The sequence below is a fragment of the Equus caballus genome, chromosome 3, assembly GCF_041296265.1.
Source record: "Equus caballus isolate H_3958 breed thoroughbred chromosome 3, TB-T2T, whole genome shotgun sequence".
NCBI classification, from domain to species: domain Eukaryota; kingdom Metazoa; phylum Chordata; class Mammalia; order Perissodactyla; family Equidae; genus Equus; species Equus caballus.
The window spans coordinates 41,352,507-41,372,795 of NC_091686.1; the positions used below are offsets into that span (position 1 = coordinate 41,352,507).

Sequence of the window (20,289 nt, forward strand, 5' to 3'; positions counted from 1 at the left end):
TTCGATTTTACAGCAGTCTTCCCCAACGTTACTCCCAAGAGAGTGGAATGAGAAAGGCCTTCTAGGATTACATGGGGACAGTGATGCTCTCACACCTGCACTTCTATTTTCATGAAAAACTATAATTATTTTCAAACTGTCAGTCTCTGTCCATTCCACCCTAGAGCTCCAACCTTGCCTGCTGTGGCAGACACTGACCTCGGTGTGTGAGAGGACAGTGAAAGGGTGCAACAGGAACACACCTATGCTGACACGGCCCTGTGTGCATGTGGGTTGTGCACATGGCTCTGTGTTTTCTTGTGGGTTGTGCACATGGCTCTGTGTGCATGTGGGGTGTGCCCTGGGATATTGGGACAAAGGAGCCTGGACGAAGCTGTGATATGTAAGCTGGGATCTGTGGGATGAGTCAAGTGATCACCCTGGGAAAGACTGGAAGAGCCTTCGAATCAGAGGTCAGGTCATGTACCGAGGTCAGGAAAAGAGGGGAGGCTGGTTGCTGGTGACGCTGGTGGATGGCCTCTTGAGGTCGGAGAGATAGACCCTCTAAGCAGGTGAACCCAGCACCTCCAAATGGAATAGAAAAGAAAAATCTCGAAAAATTAATATTCTCTTACTTAAACCTTGAAATCCTTTATTATACATTTTTAAGGTGTATGAACGTGCATCTTCATATAGCCACAAATGCATTCACAATGATGTTGCCTATACATTTGTTAATCATGCAAATGAAGAAATTTTCACTTATTGTATTATTTTTAATACTCCTGAATAGGCCACACAATTGTCAGCTGGAACCCAGTCCCTGTCCTTTCCTTGGCAGTGAATGCTGCTCTGGGAGGTCCCCATGCGCTGGGTGAGCCTGGGGAGCTCAGGGTTTGCGTCTCCTTCCCCACTGGCCTGGGGCCCCGCGTGCGCACTGAGGCTGCTGTCCCACACAGAGCAGTAATAATCAGCCTCGTTCCAGGCTGGAGCCCAGAGATGCTCAGGGGGCCACACTGCCTCACCTGGAGCCAGAGAATCTCTCGGAGACCCCAGAGGCCCAGATGTTATTCCTGCTGGTCAGGAGTGTGGGAACATGGCCTTGGGGTTGCTGCTGCAGCCATGCTGCCCCCTCATGGCCGACATTTTTGCTCTTTCCAGTGCAGGTGAGTGTGGCCGTCTGTCCTGGGGACTTGGTCACTGAGGGCGGCTGAGTCAGCCCTGCCTGGGCCACAGACACTGTAGGGCACAGAGAGGAGTGTGAGGGCAGGATCCCAGCTCACTGTGAAGGAGGGTGGGGGCGTGGGGCAGAGCTGGGAGTGGATCTCCATCCCGAGGGTAAGTCACTCTCACCTGTGTGGGGAGTGAGGAGGTGAGGAAGAGAGGAGCCCAGGGCATGGGAGAGACCCAGACTCTGAGCCCTAGAGCTGTGCTGTGGAGACGGAGCTGCCCTAAGTCTCTCTGGATCTCCTGAAACTTTCATCGGGGGTGGAGTGGATACACTCAAATCAGCCCTTGCTCTCTGTCTGCCCCTGGCCTCCCTGCCCTGGTCCTCACAGGGAGATGGAGGTAGAGGAGGGATGAGCTGCCCCAGGGGGTGGAGGCCCTGGCTCTTGATGACCCTGGGTCCTGGAGGTCAGCACAGCCCAGTGAGCACACTGATGGCTGAACCCCTGGAGCCCTGGGTGTCTTCCCAGCTGGGAGGGGCCATCTCGGGATTGTCCCACACTGTCCCACATGCCCTCAGACCCCACCCCACCCGGCCTCTCTGACACACCTGGGCCCTCCGGTTAGAGGAGGACTGTTGTCCCGATGCTCTTCATGAAGCTGCTCCTGGTGTCAGAGAGGGACCTGGGCAGCTGGGATTCTAGACACCGGGGGTGTGGGTTGAGGGATGTCCCCGTCACTACAAAGAGGCCACAGCAGCTTGCCTTTCAGCTGCATCAGCAGAGTATGCACAGAATTTTATTAGATCATCGATTATAAGTCCAAAAATGGAGAATATTTTCTCTTTCAGTTTTTCATGAGAATTAGACCCCAACAATTTAATACACTTATTTTCCTAACACTGTCATCACCAGGAGCTTGGGATCGTGTGAGATCCGTGTCGGCTCCAGCGCAGTCTCTAGGTCCTTCTTGTTTCTGACATGACTGGAGTCAGCCTCCCTCTGTCCCCATCACTGTCTCTCTGGAGAGACCGGGTGCCCTGGAAAAGGAGTTCCTGCCTGTGTGGACATGAGCAGGCAGAGGGTGCATCGATGGGAATGGCTCAGTCTACAGGGGATCAGAGGAACAGACATGCTCAGATCGACAGACCCATGTAGGGGGCTCAGACCCTCAGATGCTGGTGACAGAAGTGACGTCAATCACAGAGGAGTGAAGGTGTGATCAGGGGCCCCAGGGGGGTGGTTTATGTCTCACTTCCTCGTGGGCACACAGCACTGAGTACACTGAGGTCTCTGTCATATGTGTGACAGTAACAATCACCTCGTCCTCAGGCTGGAGCCCACAGATGGTCAAAGAGACCACATTGCCTGACTTGGAGACAGAGAATCATCTGGAATCTCTCAGGGCCTGGTACTTCCAAGAATCAGAGTTTTGGTGCAGCACCACTGACAGCTGGAACCAACACACACTATGGGATCCAATGTTGCTGTTCCCGGAGCAGGAGATGGTGACCTCCTGGTCCAGGGTCCCTGACACCAAAGATGGCTGGGTCAGCAAAGACCGTGCCCAGGACCCTGAAATGAGGGACACAGAGTCACAGAGGTGGAGAGTCAGGGCCCTTCCCACACCCCAGGCTGGACACCAAGGGGAAGGAAACGTCCCTGTATCCTCCTAGGGACCCGACCTGACCCCAGAGTCCAGTCACCTGTGAGTGAGTGAGGAGGGTGAGGAGAGGGGTCTGGACCATGACGGAGACGCCCCAGAGCTCTCTCTCCCTCCCCCAGATGACACAGGGCTGCCCAATTATCTATCCCTCATCCCTTCCCTCACTCTGATGGGAGCAAGAGCCCTTCATCCAAATTGTTTCCCCTTCTCCTCCCCTCACCTCTCCCAGCCTTTCTGTGAACCAAGATTCAATCCCCTTTGCCTTGGAGTTTATCATTGGATGACATGGAACTGGTAACTTATGATACGGGCTCTTCTGGGACCTTGGGAGGAAGGATCTGCTGGGGCGCAGGGGTCACTGAGCAGAGGGCACCAGCTAAGCAGCCAGGTGCTTGGGTCACAGCTCTCTCTCATCACATGTGGTTCAGACACACGCCCACCGCGCCCCCTGCTGGCCATGGTGCGCTTTGCACCATGTCAGAATACACTGTCAGCATCCCAACTGCAGGAGGGCAGGGCCTCCCTAAGCATTGCCTTCTCCACAGTCCCCTCCTCACAAAGGGGGGGGACCCTCACCCAGGCCTTCACTGGGCTGCAACCTCCTCCCCACACTGACCCCTCAGTTTCATAGAGAGGCCTCCTCACATGGTGGGCTCACTGATGCCCCTTCAGTTGTTACACAGTGGAGCGCAGGGCCCTGAGAACTGGCCCCAGAGGGACAATTTGTGCTGCTTTCTCACAGCAGAAGGACAAAGGCCCTGAGACCAGCTACGTCTCACTGTTTGGGAAGGTGGAGGCACTCCCCCTCTCTCTGACCCCACTTTCCACTGAGGCAGGTGCAGGCCCCTGGACCCTCCCCCTTCATGCCTCTCATGTCCCCCCTGGTGGGGATGGGGGTCCATCAACAGGAACAAGGCAGGGAGGTATTGAGAAGAGGCTGTTCTTCATCCTCAGAAAGACAGAGGTTGGCTGCTCTGGGACCCACCTCTCAGCACAGCTGTCCAGGATGACGCTGGGGCTGCAGCCCTGGGACCTAAGGGGATGGGGCTCCACGAAGAGGGCAGCGTCCCCAGGGTGAAACTGAGACTCTTGTAGGAGGGAGAGACTGAGGAGTGAAGGGGACTTAAGGGTTGAGACCCCAGGAGACAAGGAAAGCAGACTTTGAGTGACTGAGCCATGGCTGAGTGACAGGAGAAGGGAAGTTTCACACCATCCTCTGGCCCACAGGGACCCTCACATCAGAAGATGACAATGAGCACACATTAGAGCCGATGGAGCTGAGGTGATGGGCTATTTTGAGCAGGGGTCATGCTAGAGGTCTGGGGGACCTGCACAGCTGCCTCTATTTATCCCCACCAGGCACCTTCTTAAGGAAACATTCAGAAAGGTGTATTTTGCCTACTCTTTTCCTTTTATTTCTTTCTCTCTCCCTTCCAAACACACACACACACACACACACACAAATATAGGTAGAAATGTGTCATGAATCAGCCATGATGGGCATTCATACTGAAGAATTTCATACCATGAAAGAGACCAACTTTGCTTTAAACTTGGCTACTCTCTCACTTTTTTCCTAAAATTTTTACCTGTTCTGTGTATTTTGTGTATCATCACTTCTCTTTCTATGTATAGTTTTCATGAAAAAATAATAAACGTGTGTGATTGAGCATCAATTTATTAACTAGAACACAGCTTTAATCTTACTCTTTTTTGTAACTAAAATACTCCATTTACAAAATAATTATGTAATTTTTTACCCAACCTGTTCACTCTAACAGAACTGTACTAGTGAAAATATTGTGATATTTCTTTACTAATTTCTCAGTGAATAATTTAGCCTTTCACAGTGACAATGAACACAAATTTCTCAGTGAATTCATAGAGATAGGAAGTTCACTAAATACACAGTCTCCGCTGCATAGAGAGAAAAAGTAGGTAATATATAGAGATGACTAGAGAAGAATTTACATAATTTGATAACTCAGATAAATATGGCTTTTCAAATGGAATTTCCAATGATTCTATTTCCAAATGTGTGGAGGTATAATTAACAAGTAAATATTGTATTATATTTAAGGTGTGAAATGTGATTTAATACATATATACACACACATTTTCAAATGATTACCACAATAAGTTAATTAACACATCCATCACCTTTTTGTATTTGGTGAGAATACTTAAGATCTACTCTCTTAACAAGTTTAAAGTGTTCAACAATGTATTATTAACTATAGTCACCATGCTATATATTAGAGCCTCAGAAATTATTCATCTTTTTCTTTTTGAGGAAGATTATCCCTGAGCTAACATCTGCCGCCAATCCTCCTCTTTTTGCAGAGGAAGATTGGCCCTGAGCTAACATCCGTGCCCATCTTCCTCTACTTTATATGTAGAAGGCCTGCCATAGCACGGCTTGACAAGTGATGCGTAGGTCCGTGCCTGGGATCCGAAACAGCAAACCCTGGGACACTGAAGCGGAGTGCACGAACTTAAATGCTGTGCCACTGGGCCAGCCCCTGCAATTATTCATATTAATACTGAAAATGTATACCATTTGCTACTTTTCATTTAAATAGGAACAAATTTTTTGTTCTTTGTCCTAGAAATGTCAGGTGACATCTCAGAAATGGTAGAAATGGGTGGGTTGGTATTTCAAATAAAAAAAAATGTACTGTATTTATTTCCATCACGTCAGCTTTTAGGCCTCTCACTCTGAAATTTTCACTCTCCACTATAGTTGAGGTGCAGGTCTATTTCCTACATATAGCTCGTTTCCAGAAACAGAGAACAATTATTGTGACACTCTATTCAATTTTTCAAACAAACTATTTACTCTTCAATGATGCACTACAAGATATAAAAACACACTTATATAGAGAACACCAGGTGGGCGCCACAGTGTGGGGCATACGTTCACTCTGAAAATCCTATGATGACCCATCTCAGTGGTTCTGCGCTGATGGACACCTTGTCCTCCATTTTGTCACTCTGTCAGTGCTGAGGTCAGATTTGATGGCAGGTGAACAGTTCTTAGCTTTATACCAAGAGTCCTCCAAGATGGGAAACCAGCACTGCTGCTCTAGAAGTATGTTCACAAGGATTCTGTGAATGTGGTGACAACAAATGGGCTAACTCTTCTCAGAATATTTGACACTACTTTTCATGTCCCCTTCTCCAATACATTATGCAGAGTTATAAATGCGTCTTATAATTTTCTTTTATTCCTCAGTTTATATTTTTGAAACTTCATTCAAATTGGTTGTGTTAAATTGTGTATCCATTTAGAAAAATGTACAATTTCCTAATTCCAATCTTGAACACTCTCCTCCAGAGAATATAAACAGTGAGAACACACCCAGCCCAAAATAACTGAATTCAACACACAGAGGAGCTGGAGCCAAGAATCAGGTGCTGTATTTCCTGGGGAAGAGTGACAGGCAGGGTTCCCACTGTAGGGGAGGATGACAATTCCTCTACCCTCTACGTCCTTCTGGTTAGTCTAAGAATTAAGTTGACATGAGACAGGATAACAGGAGAAAAATCAAAGTACAATAACATGTACACATGAAATAAACACAGGAAAACCGAGTAACTCACCAAAATGGCCAAAGCCAGCACCTTAAATACCATCTTCAATGAAATAAGATATAGATAAAGAAAACACAAACCAATAAACAAAACAACACAAAAATATCCTTAATAAATATTTACACAAAAGTCCAACCTCCCCCCAAAAAAACATACCAGCAAACCAAATTCAACTGTACCTTAAAAAATTTATACATTGTGAACAAGTAAGATATTTGCTAGAATGCAAGGATGGTTTAACATATGAAAATCAATCAGTGTAATATAGTACATTAACAGTATGAAGGACAAAAAACACATGATCCTCTCAATTGATGTATAAGAAGCATTCAACAAGTTTCAACACTCTTTCATGATAAAAACAAGACCAAAAAATTCAACCAACTCAAAATAGAAGGGCCCTACCTCAAGATAATAAAGGTCATATATGGCAGAATCACAGCTAACATTGTACCAGATGATGAAAAGCTGAAAGTTTTTCCTCTAAGATCAGAAAGAACACAAGGATGCCCACTCTCACCACTTCTACTGACTATACCACTGGAAGTCCTGGCTAGAGCAATTAGGCAAGAAGAAGAAATAAAAGACATCCAAATCAGAAAGGAACAGTTAAAATTGTCTCTGCAGATGATAGGATATTATATATAGACAACTCTAAAGACTCCACCAAAACCTGTTAGAATAAACAAACAAATTTAGAACATTTTCAGAATACAAAAACAAAATACAAAAGTCAGTTGTGCTTCCACACACTAACAACACACTACCTGCAAAAGAAATTTGGAAAACAATCCCATTTACAATGACATCAAAATGAATAAAACGCTTAGAAATAAATTTAACCAAGGAACTGAAACATCTGCACAGTGACAACTAAAGAACATTGATGAAATAAATTGAAAAAGACACAAATCAACAGAAAGATATCCAATGTCCATTGGAAAAATTAGTATTGGTACAACATCTATACTACCTAAGGTGTTATATAGACTCAATGCAATTACTTTCAAAATCCAAATGCTATCTGATACAGAAAGAAAAATATTTGACCCTAAACTTTACATGGAACCACGAAATACCTCAAACAGAAAAAAACAATCTTGAGAAAGAACAAAGCTGGAGGTCTCATAATTCCTGATTTCAAAACATATTGCAAAGCTACAATAGTCAATGAAGTATTACACTGGAAGAAAGACAGACATCTATACAAATGAAACAGAATAGAGAGCCCAGAAATAAAGTCACACATAGATGGTCAACTGATCTTCAACAAGGTTGCCAAGAATACACAATGGAGAAACGATAGCTCTCCAAAAAAGGTTTGCAGAAAACTGAATATGCATATTCAAAAGAATAAAACTGAGGAGTCTGATCTAACACCAAACACAGAAATGATTTCCAAGTGGATTAGAATTAAACATAATAGTGGAGACTGTAAAAGTGTTAGAAGAAAACAGAATAAAAGGATAATGACATTGGTGTTGGCAATGATTTCTTGGGCATGACATAAAATCACAGGACACAAAAACAAAAATTAGAAAAGGGAGGTCACAATTATCTGAAAATATACACAGCAAAGGAAACAGCAAGTGAAAAGACAACTTATAGAATGGGAAAAGAATATTTGTAAGCTATATATCTGATATGAGGTTATTATAAAAACTACATAAAAGAACACCTATGACATCACAGAAAAAGTCAAATAACCTGATTGAAAAATGGGTAAATGTTTGATGTAAAGTGATGCAGCCACTGTGGAAAATAGTACAGGGTTTCCTCAAAAACCAAAAGTACAACTACTATATGATGCCGCTCTCCCACTTCTGGGTACTTATCCAAAAAATTGAAATCAGGATCACAAAGAGAAAATTTCACTCCTGTGTTCATTGCAGCATTACGCACAATATTCATGAGGTAGAAACAATGTAAATGTCCTCTGACAAATGAAACAGTAAGGAAAAAATAATATATACATGCAATGGAATATAATTCAGTGAGGAACCAAAAAAAACAAAAAGGAAATCCTGCCATATACTACAACATGAATGAACCTCAAGGGGAATTATGCTAAGTGAAATAAGCCAGACACAGAAGGACAAATACTGTAATACGGCACGGTTCCAGTTATACGAGATTTCTAAAATAGTCAAACTCATCCAAATGCTGCAGGAGCAGCAACAGTACTCATGTCTTAGCCCTTGCCCTTTCTCCAGCAGTGGCAAATGGCACCTGAGACCTGAGGCTTCAGGAGCCACAGCAGAACCCACGACCCAGCCCCCAGTGGTGGCACTCCTGACACACACTCTACCAGCAGCAGGGAATGTCTACAAGACCCTGGTCACCCAGCAGTGACAGTGACACCTGTGAACCTACTGCTCCTGGCAGCAATGCTGCCATAAAACCTGGGAACAGCAGCACAAGTGAAGCACAGGGCAGCCTCACCCAAGCCCATGGAGAGCCAGTGGGAAAATATGACACTCAGGAGACTCCAAATGCAGAGGAAGTGTTTGCAGGCTGTCACCCTGATGGTGACACCTGAGAACGCAGGAACATCATAAACATCAAGGCACCAACAACCTTGGAATCACAAGCAGCACAGGGACGGTACTGACAATGCCTCTGCAGTGGCAGTGGATGGTGAAGTGTGCAGGCTCTCAAAAACATGCAGAAGCAGCCTAGAATCAAAGTACCCAAAGTCTTACCCAAATAAGAAAGGTGTTTACTGCCACAAATGCACTGGCAGAGGATCAACTCATCAAGCACCATGAAGAACTACAGTAACAAGGCAGAACAAAAAGGAAATGAGAAGTCTCTAGAAATCAAACTGGAAGTCATGGATGACTGCCATCTGACTGACAGGGAACTCAAATAGCTGTCATGAAGACACTCAATGAGCTACAAGAAAACTCAGACAATTCAATGAGCTCAGAAATAAAATTAATGAAGAGAAGGAGTACATCATCAAAGAGACTCAAACTTTCAAGAAACAAACAAACAGAAATTCAGGAGAAGAACACGATAAATGAGATGAAAAATAAAGTAGAAAGCACTGGAAATACAGCAGCCCATATCAAAGAGAGAAGTAGCAAACTCAAAGATAGAGATGTAGAAATGATTCAAGCAGAAGAGGAGAGAGAACTAACATTTTTTAAAAAATAAAGAAATTCTATGAGGAATATATGAGTCAATTAGGAAAAGCAACATAAGTATAACAGGTATCCCAGAAGGAGAAGAGAATGAGAAAGGAGCAGAGAGCTTAGTCAAAGAAACAATAGCTGAGAATTTCCCAATCCTGAGGAAAGAACTGGATATACCAGTACATGAAAGAAATAGAACTCCTAATTATCTCAATGCAAAAAGACCTCTCCAAGGCATGTAACATTAAAACTGTCAAAAGCCGATGATGGGAAAGAATATTGAGGGTGGCCAGAGAGATGAAAATAATTTACAAAGGGAACCCCCCATGAAGCTATCAACAAATTCTTCAGCAGAAACTCTACAGGCTAGGAGAGAGTGGAATGATATATTAAAAATATTGAAAGACAAACACTATCAGCCAAAAATACTCTATCCAGCAAAGTTCTCCTTCAGATATAAAGGAGAAACAAAGGCTTTCACAAACAAATCTGAGAGAGTTTATCACCAGTAGACCTCCCTTACAAGAAAAGTTCAAAGGAGCATCGTACCTGAAACTAAAAGGAAAAGGTTGACAAGATTTCAGCTTGGTGATAAAGACACAGACAGAATCAGAAAATTGCAACTCTATATCATACTAAGTAAACAGTTATACCATAAAGGCTAAATGGGAAAAAAACACATCAAAAATAACTATAACCACTTTAATATAACAAACTCACCACACATAAAGGATAATTTGTGACAATAAAAACATAGAACAGGATGAAGAAAAGGATAGTATCTTCATAGGCTAATGGAGATAAAGTGCTATCAGGAGAAAAAGGACCTCTCATCTAGGAGATCTTTTATACAAACCTTATGTTAACCACAAAACTGGAAAATCAGAGCAGAGTCATAAATCATAAATAAAAAGGAAAATGAGAAAAACATCACAAAAACCCAGCAGACTGAAACTGCAGACAGAATTACAAGGAAAAAGAAACAAGGAAACATAGAACAACCAGATAACAATAGATAAAATAGCAGTATTAAACCCTCGCATATCAATAATCACTCTAAATGGGAATAGATTGAATTCATCAATCAAAAGACACAGAGTGGCTGGATAGATTAAAAGACAAGACCCAATAATATGCTGCCTCCAAGAGAGCTAAGTCAGGTCTAAAGACACACAAAGGCTCAGAATGAATGGATGGAAGATAATACTCCAAGCAAATAGCAACTGAAAGACAGTAGGTGTCACCACACTTATATTAGACGAAATAGACTTCAAGCCAAAAAAGATAGCAAGAGACAAAGATGAGCATTCTATAATGATAAAAGGGACATTCCACCCAGAAGACATGACATATTCATATGTATGCATCAAACATAGGAGCACCAAACGATATAAAGGAACTATTAACAGAAGTAAAGAGAGAAATTGACAGCAACAGAATAATAGTAGGGAACTTTAACACCCTACTTACAATAATGGATAGATCATCCAGACAGAAAGTCAACAAGGAAACACTGGCATTAAAGCAAACACTAGACCAGATGGACTTTCTCTCTATATATATAATATTCTACTGAAAAGTACCAGCATAGATATTCTAAACATTCTTCTCAAGTGCACATGGAACATTCTCAAAGACCATATGTTGGAAAAAAAAATTAGCATCAATAAATTTAAGAAGACTGAAATCATATCAAGCATCTTTTCTGACCACAGTGGTGTGAAATTGGAAAACAACTAGGAGAAGAAAACTAGAAAACTCACAAATACATGGAGACTAAACTACATGCTACTGAACAACTATTGGATCAATGAAGAAATCAAAGGAGAAATCAAAAAAACACCCGGAGACAAATGAAATTGAAAACACAACATACGAAAACTTACAGGATGCAGTAAAAGCAGTATGGAGAAAAAACAGGAAAAATCTCAAATAAATAATCTAACTCTACCTAAAAGAAGTAGGAGAAAAAAGACAAATAAGCCCAAAGTCAGCAGAAGGAAGGGAATAATAAAAATCAGATCAGACATAAATGAAATATAGACTAAAAAAAGAAAAGAAAGGATCCACGAAAATAAGAGCTGCTTCTTCAAAAAGAAAAACAAAATTGACAAACCCTTAGCAAGACTCACAAATAAAAAAAGAATGTTCAAATAAAATGAGAAATGAAAGAAGAGAAATTACAACAGATACTACAGAAATAGAAAAGATTATTTGAAAATACTAAGAAAAGCCATATGCCAATATATTGAATAACCCAGAAGAATAAGATAAATTCTTAGAATCATATAACCTCCTGCAGCTGAATCAAGAAGAAATAAAGAGCCTGAATAGATCAGTCACTAGTAAGAAAGCTAAAGCAGTAAGACACACCTCCCAGAAAACAAAAGTCCAGGACCAAATGGCTTCTCTGGTGAATTCTACCAAACTTTCAAAGACTTAATATTTATCCTTATGAAATTCTTCCAAAAAGTTGAAGAGGATGGGACACTCCCTAACTCAGTTTATGAGGCCAACATTACCCTAAAACTAAAGCCAGATAAGGACAATGCGAAAAAGGAAAGTTACAGACTGATATTGCTGATGAACACAGACGCAAAAATCCCTAACAAAATATTAGCAAATCAAATACAACAATACATTAAAAGAATCGTACACCATGATGAATTGGGATTTATTCCAGGGATGCAGGGATGGTTCAACATCATCCACAAAACAATCAATGTGAGACACCACATTAACAAAATGAAGAATAAAAAACTCATGAACATCTCAATAGATGCAGAGAAAGCACTTGTCAAGATCCAATATCCAATTATGATAATGACTCTCAATAAAGTAGGAATAGAAGGAAAGTACCTGAATGTAAAAAAGGCTATATAGCACAAACCCTCAGCAAACATCACACTCAATGGTGAAAAAGTGAAAGCTATTCCTCTAAAGACAGGAACGAGACAAGGATGTACACTCTCACCATTATATTCCACATACTATTAGAAGTCCTAGCCAGAGAATTTAGGCAATAAAAAGAAATAAAAAGGATCTGAATTGGAAAGGAAGAAGTTAAACTGTCACTATTTTTGGATGGCATGATTTTCTATGTAGAAAACCCTAAAGAATTAACCAAAAACTACTAGAAATAATTAATGAATACAGTAAAGTTTCAGGGTACAAAATCAACATATGAAAATCAGTTATATTTCTATACGCTAACAAGGAACTAGCAGAGAGAGAAATCAAAAATAAAAATCCATTTACAGTCTCAAAAAAGTGAATAAAATACCTACGAATAAATTTAACCAAGGAGGTCAAAGACCCATACACTGAAAAATATGACACTATTGAAAGAAATTGAAGAAGACACAAAGAAATGTAAAGCTATTCCACGTACATGTACTGGAAGAATAAACATAGTTCAAATGTCTTTATTACATAAAGCAATCTGCAGAATCAATGCACTGTGAATGAGAATCTCAACAACATTTTTCATGGAAATACAATGATGAATCCTAAAATTTATACGGAACAACACAAAACTCTGAATAGCCAAAGGAATCCTGAGAGAAAAGAACAAAGCTGGAGGTATCACACTTCCTGAATTCAAAATAGACTACAAAGCTACAGTAATCAAAACAGCTTGGTAGTGGCAGAAAAACAGACACTCAGATCAATGGAACAGAATTGAGAGCCCAGAAATAAACCACGCATCCATGGGCAGCTAATTTTCGACAAAGGAACCAAGAACGTACAAGAGAGAAAGGAAAGTCTTCAAAAAATGGTGCTGTGAAAATTGGACAGTCACATGGAAAAGAATGAAAGTAGACCATTATCTTACAACATACACAAAAATTAACTCAAAATGGATTAAAGACTTGAATGTAAGATCTGAAATCATAAAAGTCCTAGAAGAAAACACAAGCAATATACTCTTAAATGTCAGCTTTAGTATCTTTTTGAATATCATGCACCCTTAGGCAAGAGTAACAAAAGGAAAAATAAACACATGGGACTACATCAAACTAAAAACCTTCTGCATAGCAAAGGAAACCATCAACAAAATGCAAAGACAAACTAAGTTAGGAGAAGATGTTTGCATTAATATTTGGATTAGTATCCAAAATACATAAAGAATTCATACAACTCAACATCAACAGTAAAACCCAATTAAATAATGGGCAGAAGATCTGAACAGACATTTTTCCAAAGAAGATATAAGATGAACAACAGGCACTTGAAAAGATGTTCATCACTAACGATTAGGGAAATGCAAATCAAAGCTACAGTGAGATACCCCCTCACACCCAAGCAGAATGGCTATTCAAACAGACAAGAAATAGCAAGTGTGTTTTAGGACGTGGAGAAAGGAGAACCTCATATACTGCTGGTGGCATGTTAACTGTTGTAGCCACTTTGGAAAACAGGATGGAGATGCCTCAAAAACTAATACTTGAACTACCATATGAAAGAAAGAAAGATGGAATCCTTTCTCCCCCAATCCTAACTCCCTATGGCTTTTCATCCCAGATAGCCAATTTCTTTGCAAACTTATTAAGACTTAAAAGAAATTACACTTTAAATGTCCACGATAAACTTCCTGGGAGGCATAATGGATCTAGAAAGGAGATCTCTGCCCCAAATGATCGCAGGAAAGCGGGAAGGAGCATTTTGAGGACAAGCTGGCACAAAAAGCACGGCTCTCCACTCCTAATCATCTGTTTTCATTATGGTAAAATATGTATAACCCAAAATTTACCGTTCCGACCGTCTTTAAGTTTGCACGCAGCGGCATTAAGTCCATCCGCAATGCTGTGCAGCCATGACCACTACCCTTTTCCAGAACATTCCCCATCTCATACAAACCCTGTTCCCATTGAACATGAACGCCCAGCCCCCTCTCTCAGGCCCTGGGACCCTCGGGTCCGCTCTCTGACCGTTGATCCGCCTGCTCCAGCTTCTCACGTCAGTGACATCCGCCCTTCAGTTCCACCCTCTCAACCACCACATCTATGGTTTGTAGTTTTCTCTCAAAACTGCCCCAAATGACAACGACAGGAAATGCAACTGCAAAACAGAGATTTTCCGTGATCGCTATCACATCAATCGATGATAAAGCCGTTGACAAACTACTTTCTGCAGTTTTTGAAATTTCAATATTACCCAAAAGACCTAAATGACGAGGCTGTTTAGAGTTGAAATCCTGCACAATTCGCCCATTTTTACCCTCGTGCTTCCCAAAGCCTCAAGTTAAATGAGCCAAACCCACTGACTCCGGGCTCAGGAGCCACTCGGACGCCCTGAGCCCCGCCCTGTGCCCCCTCGGCCGGGCCTGGAGCACTCGGTCCCTGAGGACAAACCTGCACATCCTCCTCGGGGGGCACGCGGGGCGGCGACACCTTCCAGTCAGTCAGCGCGTTCAGGACGAGGAGCGCGAGCGGAGTCTGGTCCCTGCTCAGCGCCCGCGACTGTCACCTGCCACACACGACCGGGGTCGGCGCCCTCACCAGGGTCCAGGCTCTGAGGGGCCGCTGCCGCCAACGTCCCCGCTGCCAAGTCCGCTGACGCCCAACTGCCGCCGCCGCCGCCGGCTCTGAGGGCCCTGGGGGAGGGGCTGGCCGCTGCGGCCCTGCCTCCAAGCGCCGACCACGCCCCCGACACGCCCACCGCGGACTTCCGGCTGGCGGGGGAATCCGCTTCTCACCTCAGGGCCAGTTCCTTTAGCGCCCTCTCTGGTCGCGGTGAGTAATGCAGGAGGGCTGTGCAGGGCTGCGTGATGGACATCCAAAATGCCGCCAACCACGCCTACCGTGTGCTCTTGATCTGCGTCTATCCTTCTACCAAAACCATTCAGCTCTGAACGCTCTAACTTTGACTTGTACAAGCTTGTGGCCTTATTTCTCCCACTTTATTCTCTTATTTAAGTGTTTTAGCTATGCGTGCTCCTTAGCTTTTCCATACACATTTTGGCATAATTTTTTCTGTATCTACAAAATGTCTTGTTGAGATTTTGATGGGAATTATATTAAATACATATATCAATTTAAAAGAAAATTGACTTCTTTACAATACTAAATTTTGCGACTCACGAATGTACTGCATCTCTCCATTTATTTAGATCGACTTTTTTTGATTAATTTCATCTGCATTTGAAAGTTCTCAGAATCCAAGATCTGTACAAGACTTCTACAGATTTTTTGTGTATTTCTTAGAATTACACTTAAGTTTTTCATCTTTGAAGAATAGTAACTGATTATATACTTTAAATTTCTGCCAATGCTGTCATTGCTAGTATACTGAAATACAAATGATTTTTGTATACTAATTTTGTGGCCTCCAAATTTGGTGAAGCCACTTATTACTGATAGATATTTTCATTTGTAGATTCCGTGGAAATTTCTATGGAAACAGTCATGTCCTTTGCAAAAAAGGCATGGTTGCATTTCTTCCTTTTCTATATGTATGCCTTTTCTTTCCTTGTCTCATTGCACTCACTGGAACTTCCAGTATGATATTAAATAAGAGCAGTGAGGATGGGCCTCCTTGCCTTGTTCTCAGTGATAGCAGGAAAGTGTTAAATATTTCCTTCTTAGGGATACTGATAGCTGTAGGTTTTTGTGGATCAATTTTATCAGGGTGAGGCTGTTCTTTATGCCTAACATACTGAGATTTTTTTTAATCATGTGTTAAATTTTGTCAAATTGTTTTATATATTGATTGATGTGATCATGTGATTTTTCTTCTTTAATCTTTTCATATGGTTAATTACGTTGATTGATTTTTCATATTGAGCTATGCATGCATCCCTGCATTAATACACCGTTGGACATGCTATATAATTCATTTTATATATTGCAAAATATAATTTGATAATATATTAGGGAATTTTATGTCTATAATTGTGAGGGATATCGGTCTATATATTTTTGTGCATTTTAAATTAATGTGTCTTCTATGTTGTTGGATTTAGTGTCTATGAATGTTGCTTGGATCTTATCAGTTCATCACGTTGAGTTCTCTTATATTCTTGCTGACTTTCTGTTGAGTTTTTTTATCAGATGTTAAGAAGGCTTTATTGAAGTCATAAGGTGTATTTGTGGATCTACTTCTCTTTTCACTGATATCAGTTTTGCTTCACATATTTTGCATCTCCTTGCTGAGACTTTCAATTATTCCATTTATTTCAAGTTTATTCATATGTGTTAATTTATTTTGCTAATAGTTGCTTTTAATCATTGTCAGATAGGTAATTCTAACATTTTTGTCATGTCTGTGTTGGCATCTATTGTTTGTCTTTCTTCACTGTGTGATGTTTTCCTGATTCTTAGTATGAAGAATTATTTTCAATTGAAAGCTGAACATTTTGGGGATTGTATTATGAGACTTTGGGTAGTATTTAAACTTTTTGTCTTAGCTGGCTTTCTGTTACATCACTCCAGCAGGGGAGAAGAGGTGAGCAACACTTCATTCCTTCCAGGTGTGGGGAAATGTTCAGACTCCCCATTGCAGGTGGAGATCTTTTCCCTGCTGGGAGGGGGTAGGAGTGCAGACTTCCCACCAAGCCTCCACAGATACTCCCTGGATGGGAGAGGTAGGAGTGTCTCCTTATTGATGCAAATATGCCTACACTGACTCCAGGAGGGCAGGCCAGCTCATTACCACATGGTAGTGATAAAGGTCCCCACTCTGCTCTTGGCCTGCTCTGTGTCTACCTCTGTGGGTATGTGGAGGAGCACCCACCCCTTCACTGCTGGGTGGAGAGTGGAAATCCAGCACCCACAAGCTCTCTACTGATGCCACAGGGAGAGGGCTGCGTTACCACCTGACATTCCTCCCATTGAAACCTGGGGTCTAGGTACCTCCCTCTACCCAGAGCTGACTCTAGTGCTCCTTGTCACTGACCAATATCTTGGAAATGACATTGTGTCATGCTTAAAGTTTTGTTTGAAATGACCATGAGACTCTGTCTGGTCACTCAGGTCACTCCCCTGTGGAACCCTCATCTGAATGCCCTAGGACTGCCCTGCTGCAAGGAAGCCCAGGTCACTTGGGGAGGTCTCACGTAGGTCCTCTAGCCAAATTCAGCATCAACTACACACATGGGAGTGAAGTCACCTCCCCTGGATTCCAACCCCTAGTTTTCCAGTCAGGCCCAGCCAGGGGGTCTTCTCTGCTGAGGTCCCAACATCATAGAGTAAAAAGAAGCCATCCCCACTATGTCTTGTCTGAATTCCTATCTTGTGTCCATGAGCAAAATTAAGTGGTGTTTTTATGCCAATATTTTGGGGAAATTTAAAAATTTTATCCTTGTTGATTTGTTTTGTACAGTAATAGCAATAAGAATAATGCTCTCATAGAAAACTCAAAATGTACAAAAGTGTGTGTATTAAAATCTGAGTTTCCTCCTTCCTTCCTGACAGCCTTCCAGCTTCTGCCACTAGAAGAAACATGGTTAAATTTCCAATTTACTTCTGGATTTATTAATTGAACAATCATTAGCACCGACTCTGTAACAGGCATTTTTCTAAGGACTTCACAACACTGCATTTTATAATGATTTCTTAGAGGTGACACCAAATGCGCAGACAACAAAATATATTTGCAAACTGGATTCACGATGTTTTTGTAAAATGTGCATCAAAGACACTATCAACAGATTAAAAGGAAATCCACAAAATGTGAGAAAATATTTGCAAGTCATATACTTAATAAGGGATTATTATCCAGAAAATGTATGGAACCCTTAAAACTCAACAACAAAAAACACAGACAACCCAATTCAAAATTAGGCAAAGGATTTGAATACAAATTTCTCCAGTATAGATATTCAAATCACCACTCTCTTGCATGGATGGTTTAAAGAGCATTAGTGCTCAGCAGGGGCGGCTCCTAATCATGCTCTGTCCACTGTTAGTTGGCCGGTCATAGACAACCACAAAGTAAAACAAACACATGGCATAGAAAAGGAAGATTGTGAGGAAAATGTATGATTGATAGTGGTTGTTTTAAAATGTGTGTATTTCAGTATTTTCTAGTCTTCAATAATTGATTATTTTTATAACAAAAGATTAGTGAATACATAAAATTAAATGTTATGTCTGATATTGAATCCAGTTCCGTAATAATAGTTTGTGAATAATCAAGGGCAAATTCCTAATCAGCACATGATGAATGAAGTGGAAACGTATGTGGATCCTTGGAGACAGTCTTGGAAGACAATTCCGTTGGGCTTCAAAAAAGACAGAAAGGGACAGGACTCTGTCATGGATTCATAGCATGTATTTTAGTATTTACACATTTGTAGATTGGTTATTTTGTGTTGCTTTAGTATGTCATCACCTAGAGTACCAAGGGCTCTATTCTCATTTCTTTCTTGTACCTCTCCTTGCCCTTTCTTCTTCCAACAAGTAGATGGTACAACAGCGGCTCAATCCATGCCTGTGAACCAACCACATCCATAAACACTGGTCCTTGGTCTATGTCAAGTTCCCTGAGTAATTGATGAGCAGCACCACCATTGAACTTAGTTATTCTGTGTCTTTCTTGCTCCACAAAAAGATCTTGTGGAGAATGTTCATCAACACAGGGCAGATGGGAGGTCCCATGCATTACCAAGCTAAGAGAGACTTTCTTTGCCTAAGGTAGAATTGTGATTTTCTTGGTTCCTTTCTTTTTCAATCAATTTCTGATATACACACCTAATCATATGCATTACACACTCCCTAATTTTGACTGCCTAAGAGTGTTTAGTCAAGGGGTTGAGGAGGAGGATCTTACAATTGACACCTGACTCAAGAATGGATGCAAAATTGGTGGGATCAGATTAAAACTGTACATTACTTAGCCTTTTCTACAGTAGGGATTTTTCCTCTTCAGATTAAGAATTTTGTAACTGTCAACCAAAATGGCCCTGACAGGTACATTCTCCAAGACGAACTCCTGCCTTTTCCACAGGTGTTGTCTCCTCTAGCTTTTGTGGGCCTTGACATGACCACACTTTCCTATCTCATTTTTCAGTCACCAAGGGAGCAAAAGATCTGTGCAAACAGTGCACAGAGTAATCTGTTTCTAAGACTGTTTACTTTTTTGTAATTGCAGGTGGCATCAAGAAAAAGACAAAATGGTATATATTGTAGATTCACTCTGATGAAAATGGTATATATTGTAGATTCACTGTCTGATGAAAAAATATAAGAATTGTGGCGCTTACATGCTGGCTTTTGTCTGGAGTGCCGCCCTGGCCCCAGCCACCTGTTGGGAATGATGCTCGCAGTTTTAGTCAAATAAGTTGATTTTCCAAGTAACAAAATTCCACTATGTTTCTACAATCCCTGGAGTATTCTTGTAGTGACAGAGGGATGGAGTGTCTGGGTGATCCTCTGTGACAGTCCTGGAGTGAGGATCATAGGCTGTGGCTATGGAGGAGTTCCCAAGAGGAGATGGGACTTTCCTCTGCCACTGCAGGGTCTAGAGGAGGGTGAGGAGATTGTAGAGAGTTCATTGTAGAGATTTGTTGAGGAAGGAGCAAGCAAGGAAGGTGCACCCTCACTGCTGGGGCAGCCACAGCTGATTCTCAGTCAGGCCTTTACACAGGCTGCACAGGGGCAGCTCAGGTTAATAGTCAGCGGGATATTGGGGTCACACACTTAATTCATTAATCCACCAAAGCAGCAGCTCAGACAGCCACTTTCCCAGTTAGTTTACGTTAACTGCTCATCCAGGGTTGGTCAGTTGACTGAAAGCTAGTTCTTGT

The 20,289-nt window shown here is 41.8% G+C and overlaps 1 protein-coding gene across 1 annotated transcript in view; it reads right to left on the minus strand.

Moving 5' to 3' along the window:
* Positions 1-15,170, minus strand: part of LOC138923604 (rho GTPase-activating protein 20-like) — a 96,053-nt gene extending 80,883 nt beyond the window's left edge. The window contains exon 1 of the mRNA XM_070263310.1: positions 14,897-15,170. The gene's annotated coding sequence lies outside the window, so the exon portion shown is untranslated. The remainder of the gene's footprint in view (positions 1-14,896) is intronic.
* Between the last annotated feature and the right edge of the window lie 5,119 nt (positions 15,171-20,289).